This window comes from Pan paniscus, chromosome 1 (genome assembly GCF_029289425.2).
Source record: "Pan paniscus chromosome 1, NHGRI_mPanPan1-v2.0_pri, whole genome shotgun sequence".
NCBI lineage: Eukaryota > Metazoa > Chordata > Mammalia > Primates > Hominidae > Pan > Pan paniscus.
Genome location: NC_073249.2, coordinates 186,147,070 through 186,159,198, shown reverse-complemented (window position 1 = coordinate 186,159,198; position 12,129 = coordinate 186,147,070). Strand labels below are relative to the sequence as shown.

The following is a 12,129-nucleotide window of genomic DNA, read 5'->3' as shown; positions in this document are numbered from 1 at the left end:
AGAAGACACAAAAAGGTAGGCAAGGACCAGATCCCACAGGGCCTCGGAGACTGCGTCAGTGCATCTGGCTTTCATTCCAAGAAGGCTTGGAAGGGTCCTAAGCAGGGAAATGACACAATCCAACGTTTATCCTAAGAAGACCATGAAAGAAAGCGGGGCAAGAACAAATGTCAGGAGACCAGGTAGGAAGCTGTCACAGTGGCCCAGGTGAGAGCCAATGGTGGCCTGGAGGGGGTGGTGGGCAGCGAGAGGGTCCACGGACTCAAGGCAGAGATTCAGGAGGACTAACAGGGCTTGCTGAGGACTGGTTATAGGGGTGTAGGACGGGAAGAGGGGCGTATCCAGGAGAACTTCCAGCTTTCTAGCTTGACCAGGTGGGAGGACGGTGATGCCAGAGATGAACCGGGGACCTTAAAGGCAGAGCAGGTGCAGGTGGGAGAGTCAGGAGCTGGGTCTGGACCTGAACTGAAGCTGATTGTGAGACATCTAAGTGTGGGCCAGGAAGCAGTCACACCTGCAGATTGTTGGGGCTTCTTTTTTTTTTTTTTTTTGAGACAGGGTCTCGCTTTGTCACCCAAGCTGGAGTGCAGTGGCATGAACATGGCTCACTATAGCTTCAACTTCTCAGGCTCAAGCAATCCTCCCACCTCAGCCCCCCAAGCAGCTGGGAATACAGGCAAGCGCCACCATGCCCAGCTAATTTTTGTATTTTTTTTGTAGAGATGGGGTTTCGCCATGTTGCCCAGGCTGGTCTTGAACTCCTGGGCTCAAGTGATCCGCCTGCCCCAGCCTCTCAAAATGCTGGGATTACCAGCACTTTGAGGAGGCGTGAGCCACCGCACCCAGCCAGACCTGCAGATCTTCAACCCAGAAGAGATCATTAAAATCAAGAGAAGTAAACGAGATTACCCGGGAGGTAGGGAGGGAGGGGGCAAAAAGGTGGGAAGAGGGGTTGGGGCAACTTGAGGAGCCATGGTAGCAGCAGGACCTAGGGGCAGAGTGACAAGGGGCTCTGAGCTTGGCAAATCAGGACCATGAAATGCAAAGGTTACCTTCTCTCAACCCCAGAAGGCACCAGGATTTGGCTCCCCATCTCCTGGCCAAGCATCATGCCCTTAGCCTGGACACTTCCCAGGTGAGAGAGTCCTCCCTTCTCCACTGCACTTCTTCCTCTTGGGCAAACTCCAAGTTATCCTCCAAACCCAGGGCAGGTGGTCGCTCCTCCTAGGTGGAGACTTCCCTGGTGTAAGCATTGCTCTGCAGTTGGACAACCTGGTTTTGAATCCCAGCTCTGCCACTTGATAGCTGTGCGACTTTGGCTAGGTCACCTCAGTTTCCTCATCTATACCACAGAGATGATAATAGTACCTACCTCATAGGACTGTTTAAAGATGAGCATGTAAAGCGATGGGCAGAGAACTAGCACACAGTAAGCACTAAATAAGTGTTATTCTTATTAACATCCCACCCACCTTGGGACAGTTAGTAATGCCCTCCACCTCATCCTTGGGAACCGTTTGCAGATCCATGTCTCTCCCTGCCTCTTCCTACCCCTACCCGATTTGTGGGGCTATATAATATGCAGAGCCCAGTGCTAAATGAAAATGCAGGACCCCTTGTTCAAAGTTACTAAGAATTTTAAGATGGTGTCAGCAGAACATTAAGTGTGGGGTCCTTCTAGGCGCAGGGCCCTGCGTGACCACTGACTCTTGAAACCAGCCCTGCTCCCACCCACAGCCAGCCCTGGGCCCGGCCCAGAGTTGATGTCAGCCCCCACACAACAGAGTAAAAATGCCAACTGACATCCAGATAGGGTTTATGGTTTCCATGTGAAATTTCACTTTATCCTTTTCCTAGAGATATCATCAACTCCATTTTATAGTTGAGGACACAGAAGTTCAGAGACGGGTATGCCTTCCCAGAGACTACCCAGCTCAGGAACTGCAGAGCTGGGATGTGGGCACAGAGCAGCCTGGTGCAAAACCCTGCCTCTTGCCCTCTGGCTCCCCAGGGAGGTTGGGAGAACCTGGCCCCAAGGGCTGAGCTTCGTCAACAAGGCCACAATACAGCTTAGACCAGAGAGAAGGAGCTGGAGGGACTGGGACTGGCCGCCCTCCCTCCTGGGGCCAGCCACATAAACAACCGGTTCCCTGGGACCGAGGCTGCTGCACAGGGAAAAGGATAGGAGAGGGCAAAAAGTCACTCCCAAGAAGGCTCTGCCTGAGGGCCATAGACCCTAACATTCTGGGGAAATCTGATCTTGCCTTTTCTGCTTAAAACCCTTTAGGGGTTGCCATTGGCCTGAGGATAAATTCCCAAGTCTTTAGTATCCTGCTAGACTAGGAAATCGGGCCAGGCTGTCCTGGGCCTGCCCACACTGCCCTCCCTCTACCACGCCAAGCCTGTTCTCACCATCAACAGGGCCTCAGACACACAGTTCCCCTTCCTCATCCCTTCTTCGCCTCTACAATTCCTTGGCACCCTTCATGACTCAGCTAAGATGTCGCCACCTCCAGGAACCTTTCCCAGATTACAGACGGCAGGAGAGCAACCTCAGTGATAGGTTCCAGAGCTCCCCCCGAGTCCCTCCTTTCTACACACATGCCATGTGTAATTACCTGCTCTGGGTCATGTCCCCACTAGAATGTCAGCTCCGTGAGGGCAGGGGCCGCCTGGCTCATAGAGTCTGATACATCAGAGGTACCTGGTGGACTGAATGCATCCTTCTGCCACAGAGGCAAGAGGGCCAGGCATTCTTTCTCCTTTTTTCTTCACTCCTCCCGGACCCTCCTTTTCTTGTCCAGGCTTCTTGAGCTCAAGCTATGAAAAGCCCAAACTTGCAAAGGGAAGAGAACCATCATACAGTATGCACCCTCCCCCTGCCAGCTCTAGACTAGGTACTATACATCTGGTTACTACAGTTAATTCCCTAACCACATTCCAGATGGGGTGGAGCAGTATGGGTATAAATTATTCCTATTTTCCAGAGGAGACTGAGACTTGGTAGTTGAGGCCACCTGCCTGAAGTGGTAACAGGTTGGAAGCGGAAGGCATTAGATTTGAATCCTGTCTGTCTGATGCCCAAGTGCCTGGTCTCTTCTCTGCCCCAAACCAAACAACCCCTGTGACTCACCATTCCCAGCAAGCTCACCTCCAACCAGAGAGCACTTGTTTCTAACCTCCGCCTTCAGTTCACACACACCCCAGCTGGTAAAGCTCTTCTGTGAGGTCAGTGATATACCAGTGTAGGAGACAGCCCCACTGTCAGTGAGAGGACAGTGTAGAAGTCACTCCTCCCCTGGGTCAACAAAATGCCAGTGTGGGAGAAACACCCCCATCGTCAGCAAAATGCCAGTACAGGAGACGCACCCTGCACCCCAAGTCAGCAGATTGCTAACAGGAGAGACAGTGCCACAGTCAGCAAAAGGCCAATGTGAGAGACACTTCCCTCCTCTTCTGGGGCCCATGACATTGACTGGGGGGTACACACAGAGAGCTCTCCAAGGTGGTGCCCCTGGAGTGGGAGGAGGCACTGAGGCAGCTGTTGCCTGGGGGAGAAGGTTGTGGCTGGGGAGTGGGGCAGGTGAGAGTTCTCACATGGCACTAATGAAATCAACCACCAGCCTGCTCCCCCCTCCCCAGGGACCCTCCAGGCTCCAGCTGATGCAATGCCCAGGCCAGATAATTGTTTTCTTCCCTCCTTAAAGGGCCAGCTGCTACTGCAGCTGCAGACATCACCCAGACCCCTGACAGACCCCACAGAGCTCAGCACCTGGGCAGGAAGTTGGGAAGCCCAGAGAGTAGCAGCTTTAGGCCTGGGCTCTGCGCAGTAAAATCCAATTAAAGTCCAGAGACCAGAAGCATCGTTGAGCAAGGAGGGAGGGACAGAGAATAGTTAAGACAGTGACACAGACCACATGCCCTGGGAGAAGGGACCGTGGTCCCTGCTGGGTCCTCAGCACCTGGCTCCTGCACGCCCGCCCAGCAAGTACTTGGCACAGGGGTTGCTCATGAGTTCAGCAGTTAGCTGCTGAGCCCTCCTGAGTGCCAGGCACTGTGCTGCGCAGCTCAAATCCACCATTTCACTCACTCCTTCCTGCTACCCACATAGCAGCTGGGTTTGTTTTACTGAAAGAGTCTCAGAGAGGGGAAGTGATTTCCTCAATATCACACAGCCAGAAAGTGGCAGAGCTTGGGTTTGAAGCCAAGTTTAACCAACTCTGGGCTTCATACCCTGCAAAGGGTCGGATAAGTGTAGAACCCCAGGGCTGGAAGTCCCTAAGCAAGGCAGTCAGGAACAGAAGGCAGGGAAGGGGTCTGTGGGCCCTAAACAAACAACAAAGGGCATGGTGCTTGGTTTAAGCACAGGGCACATGGGTCACCTCCCCAGCACATCCCTGCCAACCCACCCACCCCGCCCCCCAACCAAGAACGCCCCATTAGGCTACCCACATGCCCCCAGGGACAGTTGGCAGCTGCCTGATTACAGACTAATTGGTGGCTGGCAGCAACTATGGTGGGGTGGGGGAGATGGCTCATTAACCCCTTGTTGACCAGGCCCTATCCTCCTCCCATGACTTCAGGCCCCAAACCCAAGGAACCCAGACTTAAGAAGTCATCATGGATAGAGGACAGGACCAAAGGAGCAGCAGCCTTCTTCCCTACATCCTGATAACACCCCTGGGGCTAGGGTTGGACACTGATATTCACCCAGGTGTCCAAGCCCTGAAGGACCACATTGAAACAGGCCCCAAGTGGCAGTGCCAGCCAATGCCCCGTTCTCCAGCCTTGATATGCCATTGCCCACCCCATTCCAGGATGCTTCCTGAGCCTTCAGGACCAGGACACTGAAGAAACCCACTCCTCAGGGCTGAGTTGTCCAGAGGTGATGGGGACATGGAGTCCAGGTACCCAGGCGGCCAGTCAGGGAAGAGCTCCTCCCTATGAATGAGAGCATGCCCAAGTTGCCCATCAAGGGTCCTGCCAAGCCTCCCTGAACCCTGGGCTCTGCACCATGCTGCTGACCAACTGCATTCCCAGCTTCCCAAAGCCCCCTCTTCCCACCCCAGGGCTGGAGTAAGCAGCACTCCTTTTCTTTTATGGGGCGGAGGGGGTCTTCTTTTATGGGGCGGAGGGGGTCCTCTGGACACCACAACGGTGTCACGTTGTGAGGAAAAAGTGGCTGCTTCTCAACCAGGGCACAGGCAGAAGGGAGAAAAGCAGGCTGCCTTCCAGCTCCCTTTCCAGGAGGGATTTTAAGCACTTTCCAAAAATGCCATGCCAGGCAATGCTGTTGAAGACCAGGGCCCCAGGAGCTCTGAGCATCAGCAAAGAACTCAAGACTCTGGGCCCCCTTCCCCATTTTCCAGGCCTCCCCAAACACCCCACGTCCCTCTCTCATCCCTTAGTCCCCTCCCCAGAGCCCTCTCACACCCTGTGTTCATCCCCCCACCCCCGCCCCTGCACACTCACATCCCTACGTTGCGCTTCATGGCCAGAGCCCCCCTCCCCCCGTGGTCCTCCAGACCTCTGCAGCCCCCTCCCCACGTCCACTCCCAGGCGAGCAAGGCCTGCTGACTTACCCGGAGGTGGGGCCGGGGTCCAGACAGGGAGGGGGCCTCCACAGGCCGAGGCGGCTCCGCAAGGCGGGGCAGGTGCTGCCCCGGGACCCCGCCCCGCGAACCCGGCAGTAGGCGCGGCCCGGCCCCAGGCTGGCGCGGACTCCGAGTGGATAGGCACGCGGGGCGGGGAGGGGCGGCGAGGGAGGCTCACGGGGGCATCGCCCGCCACCACGGGGGCAGCTCCGCTCCGCCCGCCTGCGCTGCCGGCTCCGCAGCAGCCACCGTTTTCAGTCGCCGCCGGGTGCAAAGCCCAAGCTTGGGCCGGCGGGAGGCGAAGGGGAGGCGGGGCCTGCCGGGGGCGGGGCCGCGTGGGTGGGCGGGGCCAGTGGGCCGGACCTTGGTGGTGGGCGGGGCCTAGGGGAATCCGGGGAGTTTGGCTTGCCGGGTTGTGGTTGGGGGACCTACATTAATGAGGCTTCCAAGAAGCGGGGTCTGGGGAAGCCTCATTCCTCTCCGTGTCCCTAGGACTCTCTTGCCTCCTGCCCGGCCTCCCCTCTCCACCACCTACCCTATCTGTTCTTTCTCATCCTTCCTTTTCTTTGGGGCACCTCCCAGGACCTCACAGGCACCACGGCTCCCCCTGCCCTGCCCTGCCCTGCCCTGAAGCAGTTCCAGGAACGTCAGATGGTAAGAGAAGAAACGACTTACAAACGTCAAGTCCATTTTACAGATGGAAAATCTGAAGCTCAGATAGGAGAAAAGACTTGCCCAAGTGCCTGGTATGAAGAGAAAGACTTTATAATGTCCCTTTCAGACAGAAGGAAGTAGAGTGGCCGGCCCTGAAGCCCAAGTTAACCTGCTTCCCCTGCGCTCTCTACTTCTAGAGCAATGGTTTTAAACTTGGGGCGATTTTGCCCCCCAGGGAACATTCGACCATGTCTGGAGACATTTTTGGTTTTCCCAACGAGGAGGTTGCTACTGGCGTCTCATGAGAAGAGACCAGGGATGCTGCTACACGCCTTCAATGCACAGGACAGCCCCTGCGCCAGAGAATTGTCAGGCCCGAAATGTCAGCAGGTTTCTGAGGTTGAGAAACTCTGTTCTAGGGCCTGGCATCTGCCTATATAAACTTCCAAATAGACTCCTGGAGTCCTGGGTTCTTCTGCAGCCCGGGAGGATACTGTATAAAGTCTTTCCTAGGGTCGTGCCTGCCCCAACTTGTCTATTTAACCTTGCTTAGGACTGGTCAGTTCCACTCTTGGGCTCCAGTGTTTTGAATTCCACCCACTGACAGAGAGGACAGAATAATTAATATTTGCTGGAGGCATGTAAAACCAGTAGTCTCCCTGCTGAGGGCATGAATTAAAATGTAAATGGGAGCTGGGTGCGGTGGCTCATGCCTGTACCAGTGTTTTGGGAGGCCAAGGTGGGTGGATCGCTTGAGGCCGGGAGTTCGAGATCAACCTGGCCAACATGGTGAAACCCCATCTCTACTAAAAATACAAAAATTAGCCAGGTGTGGTGGCACACAACTATAGTCCCAGCTACTCGGGAGGCTGAGGCATGAGAATCACTTGAACCCAGGAGGCGGAGGTTGCAGTGAGCCGAGGTCGCACCACTGCACTCCAGCCTGAGTGACAGGGGGAACTCTGTCTCAAAAAAAAGTAGATGGGGAGTGGGAAGGTGGGGAGAAAAAGGAAAATTATTGGGATTAAAGGATCCTCCTGGGGATTGCTAGGAGGCATAGTCATCCTACGCCTTCCCTTCTCACCTGGTCTGTGAGAAGCATAAACTGAGGCCCTACAATGTGAAAAGCTTCAAAGTGGGTTCCACAGCTGGTCAGAGGTGGAGCTGGGGCTCCTGATTATATTTACATATTAATTAAAGCTTTGTTATCAGCTATTCTACCTCAGGCCTAGGCCTGGAACTAGGGCCTGGGTGGTAGAATGGTTACTCTGGAGCAGCAAGGGGGACTAGATTAGGGGAGGTGGGATGGAGGCCAGGGCAGGACCTGGAACGAGGGTGGAGGTGAGGGGTGGGAGCACAGAGAGGAATCAGGCTTCCTGTGTGCTCCTCCCTGGCCCCTTTCACAGAGACAGGTAAACCAGGGGTTCCCTTTGCACATCTGATGAAAACTTTGCACTATCTCTCTGGAGATGTGCAATGTATATTTTGCATATAATTTCAGTATCTTCAAAGTTCTATATTGGTTACCAGAAGGACTGGATGGGAGGTGGGTGGAGAGGGGGTTGATTCTTAAGTGTATATAGAAGAATAAACATACAGGAATAAAAAGTCCAGGAAGAAAAGTAATGAAAAGGGATTTGTCTTACCCGATACTAAAACATACTATAAAGTCAATGTATTTAAAGCAGTATGGTATTGAAGCAGGACTAGACCGATCTGTGGAACAAAATGGAGTATGGAAATGGATCCAGCCCCACAAGGAAATTCAATGTATGATAAAGATAGCACTTCAGGCCCGGCACAGTGGCTTATGCCAGTAATCCCAAAACTTTGGGAGGTTGAGGCGGGCAGATCGCTTGAGACTAGCCTGGGCAACATGGCAAAACTTTGTCTCTATAAAAAAATACAAAACTTGTGGCCGGGGGCGGTGGCTCACACCTGTAATCCCAGCACTCTGGGAGGCCGAGGCAGGCGGATCACAAGGTCAAGAGATTGAGACCATCCTAGCCAACATGGTGAAACCCTGTCTCAACTAAAAATACAAAAATTAGCTGGGTGTGGTGGCGTGCACCTGTAGTCCCAACTACTTGGGAGACTGAGGCAGGAGAATCGCTTGAACCCAGGAGGCGGAGGTTGCAGTGAACTGAGATCGCACCACTGCACTCCAGCCTGGTAACAGAGCAAGACTCTGTCTCAAAAAAAAAAAAAAAAAAAAAAAAAATTTATCTGGGCATGATTGCACACACCTGTAGTCCCAGCTACCAGGGAGGCTGAAGTGGGAGGATTACCTGAGCCTGGGAGGTCAAGGCTGCAGTGAGCTGTGATCACGCCACTGCACTCCAGCCTGGGCAACAGAGCAAGACCTTGTCTCTAAATGAATGAATGAATAAAAGACAGCACTTCAGACAAATGGGGGGCGGAGTTGGTAGGGGGTTGGGGGTGGGGGTTGGTGGCGGAGATCAAATGGGTGGAATAACCAGCAAGTCTTTTGGGGAAATTACAAAAAGTTGTGCCCTTATTCGACACTGAAATAAATTCCAGGTGGACCACATATTTAACACCATAATGTATCAGAAAAAAGACATGAGTGAATATTTTAATAATCTTGGAGATGGAAAAGACTTTCTAAGCATGATGAAACCTAGAAGCCATAAGAGAAAACATGGAAATGTTTGACTACAAGGCTTCTATACAGAAGAAATGGCCATAAGTCAGTTTGAAAGACAAATGACAAAACGGAGGGGATATATCCTGGTTGCCCCCTACCCTGTCCCCTCCTGCCCGCCAGCCCCTCGAAGCCGAGACGGGGACGAGCAGGAGGGATGGCTGGGGCTGTGAGAGTCGAGACCGAGCACCTGGCAGAGGCTTCTCCTGCGGCGCTGTGGCCAGCGCCCACATGTTTAGGGGCCGGGAAGTCCCGGAAACCCCAGGCGGGCCATCTGGGTCCTCAGCAGGTGCCTTGGCACAGCCGAGCCGAAGTCCTCCTGGAGGCTGCTCACCACTTCCCTCGCGTGGCCATCCTAAGAACTGCAATCCTCTGTTCCTGCTCAGCCCCTTCTGAGCATCAAGGCGAGAATTTAAAAATAAATAAATAACAGCTAATTTTTTGAGGGAACTAACCATGTTCCAGGCATTGTGTTAAACACTTAACCTAGCATATTTCATTTTCCCCTCAAAACAACTCTTCGAGGTAGGTGCACTGTATTCTTATCTCCATTTGATGGACGGAAACTGAGGCTTGAAAAAAGTGACTTGTCTTTCTAAGTGGTGGCACCAGAATTTACTGCCACATTCCTGGCCTCAGCTCTTAATGTAATAAAGCCAAACCTTTGGGAAAATTCAATAAAACAAACTTTTTTGAGGTTTACCTTTATCCAGGCCTTTTGCAGGTGCTGGGGATTCTGAATTGAGGAAAATAGTCATCAGAGGTGACAGCAGAGGAACACTCCTGATACAGCGAATCCTGATGGCTACAGAGGACTCATTCACCCCAGGAAGCGGTGGGGGCAGTGGGGAGGGATCCCAGAGGAGAAGTCCTCCAAGCTGCATCTTGTGGAGAGAGAGTAGTGGGGTGGCACTTACTAAGGTGGGCTGGATGACAAGTGGGGCTTGGGGGAGGAGCAGTGATCTATATGCTCTGAGTTTGGGGGTAGACCACAGATGGGGCTGAATAAAGTACACCAGGACCAAGCTAAGGAGTTTGGGTGCAAAGATTTTTTTGAGAACTTTTCCATGTTTCAGTTGCTTGGGTCTAGGGACAGCCTGCTCTGCCAACCCAACCTGCCTCTTTTGCAGATTCTTTCTCACCCCAGTTCAAGGTGCTCTCAGAAACTTGGGAGTCCCTCCTGATTCCTTCCTCTTCCTCACTTCTATCCACTTAATTATCAGGGCCGTCCAGTTTGCTTCCTAAATACTTCCTAGGTTCACCCACTTCTCTCCATCCCTCTTGCCTCTCCTCTAGTCCAGCCTGCCTTCCTGTCACTCCTGAATTCAGCTGCTGTTGGTGACTTGGTCTCACCACCTTCAAACTTTTACACAAGAGAAATCCTTCTAAAACAAATCTGACCACATCCCCTCTCTTACTGAAAATGCTTTTCATTGATTCATTCAACAAATATCAAGTATTTATTATATGTTGAATATTCAAGATATAATTATGAGCAAAACATGGAATTTAAAGCCTATGGGGGTGACAGACATGAACCAAATCACCCCCTAAATAATTGTATAATAAAAACTGGGTTAGATGCTATGGGAGGGACTGGCCTAGAGAGGGAGATCTTTGAATGCTCCCCAAGGCATCCCATCTGAAGTTTGAATAGCAGTCAGCCAGATCAACAAGCCAAGGATGGGTAAGAGCTTACACAAAGGCCCTGAAGTTGCTTCTCTGAGTTTCTGTTTCCTTGTCTGTATAATGGGAATATTTAGAGTTATGAGGATTAAATGAGTTAATATGTGTAAAGTTCTTAGAACAGACCTTAGGATATAAATTTTCCATAAGTGTTAGTTATAATTTTATATATATATATATATATTTGAGACGGAGTCTCACTCTGTTACCCAGGAGGCAGTGGCGTGATCTCTGCTCACTGCAACCTCCGCTTCCCAGGTTGAAGCAGTTCTTCTGCCTCAGCCTCCTGGGTAGCTGGGATTACAGGCATGTGCCACTACGCCTGGCTAATTTTTGTGTTTTTTGTAGAGATGGGGTTTCACCATATTGGCCAGGCTAGTCTTGAATCCTGATCCACCCACCTCAGCCTCCCAAAGTGCTGGGATTACAGGAGTGAGCCACTGCGCCTGGCCAATAACTTAATAATATATATTTTTTTAAGTGGAGAGATATTGGAAATCTTTCAGCAAAGGAGTTAAAGGAGAAAGTAGCATTTTTAAAATGTCACTCCAGCTGCAATGAGGAGCATGGATTAGTACAAAGAAAGAGCAGATTTGGGGAAACTAATGAGACTTTTGCAGGGGTCCATTGAGAGCTATGGGGATTTGGGCTAGGGAGGCAGAGGGAAATTGGAGAGATTTTGTGGTTTAGGTAGTAGACACTGCTGGACTTGCTGTTTTATTGGTAGTGGGAGGCTGTAGGAGGTAGGTGGTCCCTACAACTGGTTGGGTGGTGATGTTCTTCACCAAGACAGGGAAGCCTGAAGGATGCCTAGGCCTTGGGGGGGATGCTGATTCTGGATGTGTTTAGATGCACACACTGTGGGACATCCCAGATGAGGGCTGCATAGGCAGCTGATTCACTGTGGAGTTCAGAAGAGAAACTGTGGCTGGAGATACAAAACTAAGATTGTTGGTGATATGGTTTGGATCTGTGTTCCCACCTAAATCTCATGTCAAATTTGTAATCCCCAGTGTTGGAGGTGGGGCCTGGTGGGAGATGATTATACTAGGGGTGGTTTCTCATGAATGGTTTAGCACCATCCCCTTGGTGCTCTTCTCATTATAGTGAGTGAGTTCTCATGAGATCCAGTTGTTTAAAAGTGTGTGGCACCACCCGACCACTCTGTCTTGCTCCTGCTCCTGCCATGTAAGACGCGCTGGCTCCCCCTTTGCCTTCAGCCATGATTGGAAGCTTCCTGAGGCTTCCCCAGAAGGCAAGCAGATGCCAGTATCATGCTTCCTGTACAGCCTGTGGAACTCTGAGCCAATTAAACCCCTTTCCTTTTTTTTTTTTTTTTTTTTTTGATGGAGTCTCACTCTGTCACCTAGGCTTAGGCTGGAGTGCAGTGGCGTGATCTCAGCTCACTGCAACCTCCACCTCCCGGGTTCAAGGGATTCTCCTACCTCAGTCTCCCAAGTAGCTGTGACTACAGGCATGTACCACCATGCCCAGCTAATTTTTTTATTTTTGGTAGAGACAGGGTTTTAC

At 52.0% G+C, this 12,129-nt stretch overlaps 1 protein-coding gene across 4 annotated transcripts in view; it reads right to left on the bottom strand.

The window, feature by feature from the left end:
* Positions 1-5,895, bottom strand: part of RIMS3 (regulating synaptic membrane exocytosis 3) — a 71,559-nt gene extending 65,664 nt beyond the window's left edge. For 2 of the 4 annotated variants that reach the window (XM_034962367.2, XM_034962368.2), the window contains exon 1: positions 5,583-5,895. The gene's annotated coding sequence lies outside the window, so the exon portion shown is untranslated. The remainder of the gene's footprint in view (positions 1-5,582) is intronic. The other 2 variants (XM_003815429.5, XM_034962375.3) reach the window with 1 other exon arrangement.
* Positions 5,896-12,129: the final 6,234 nt, after the last annotated feature.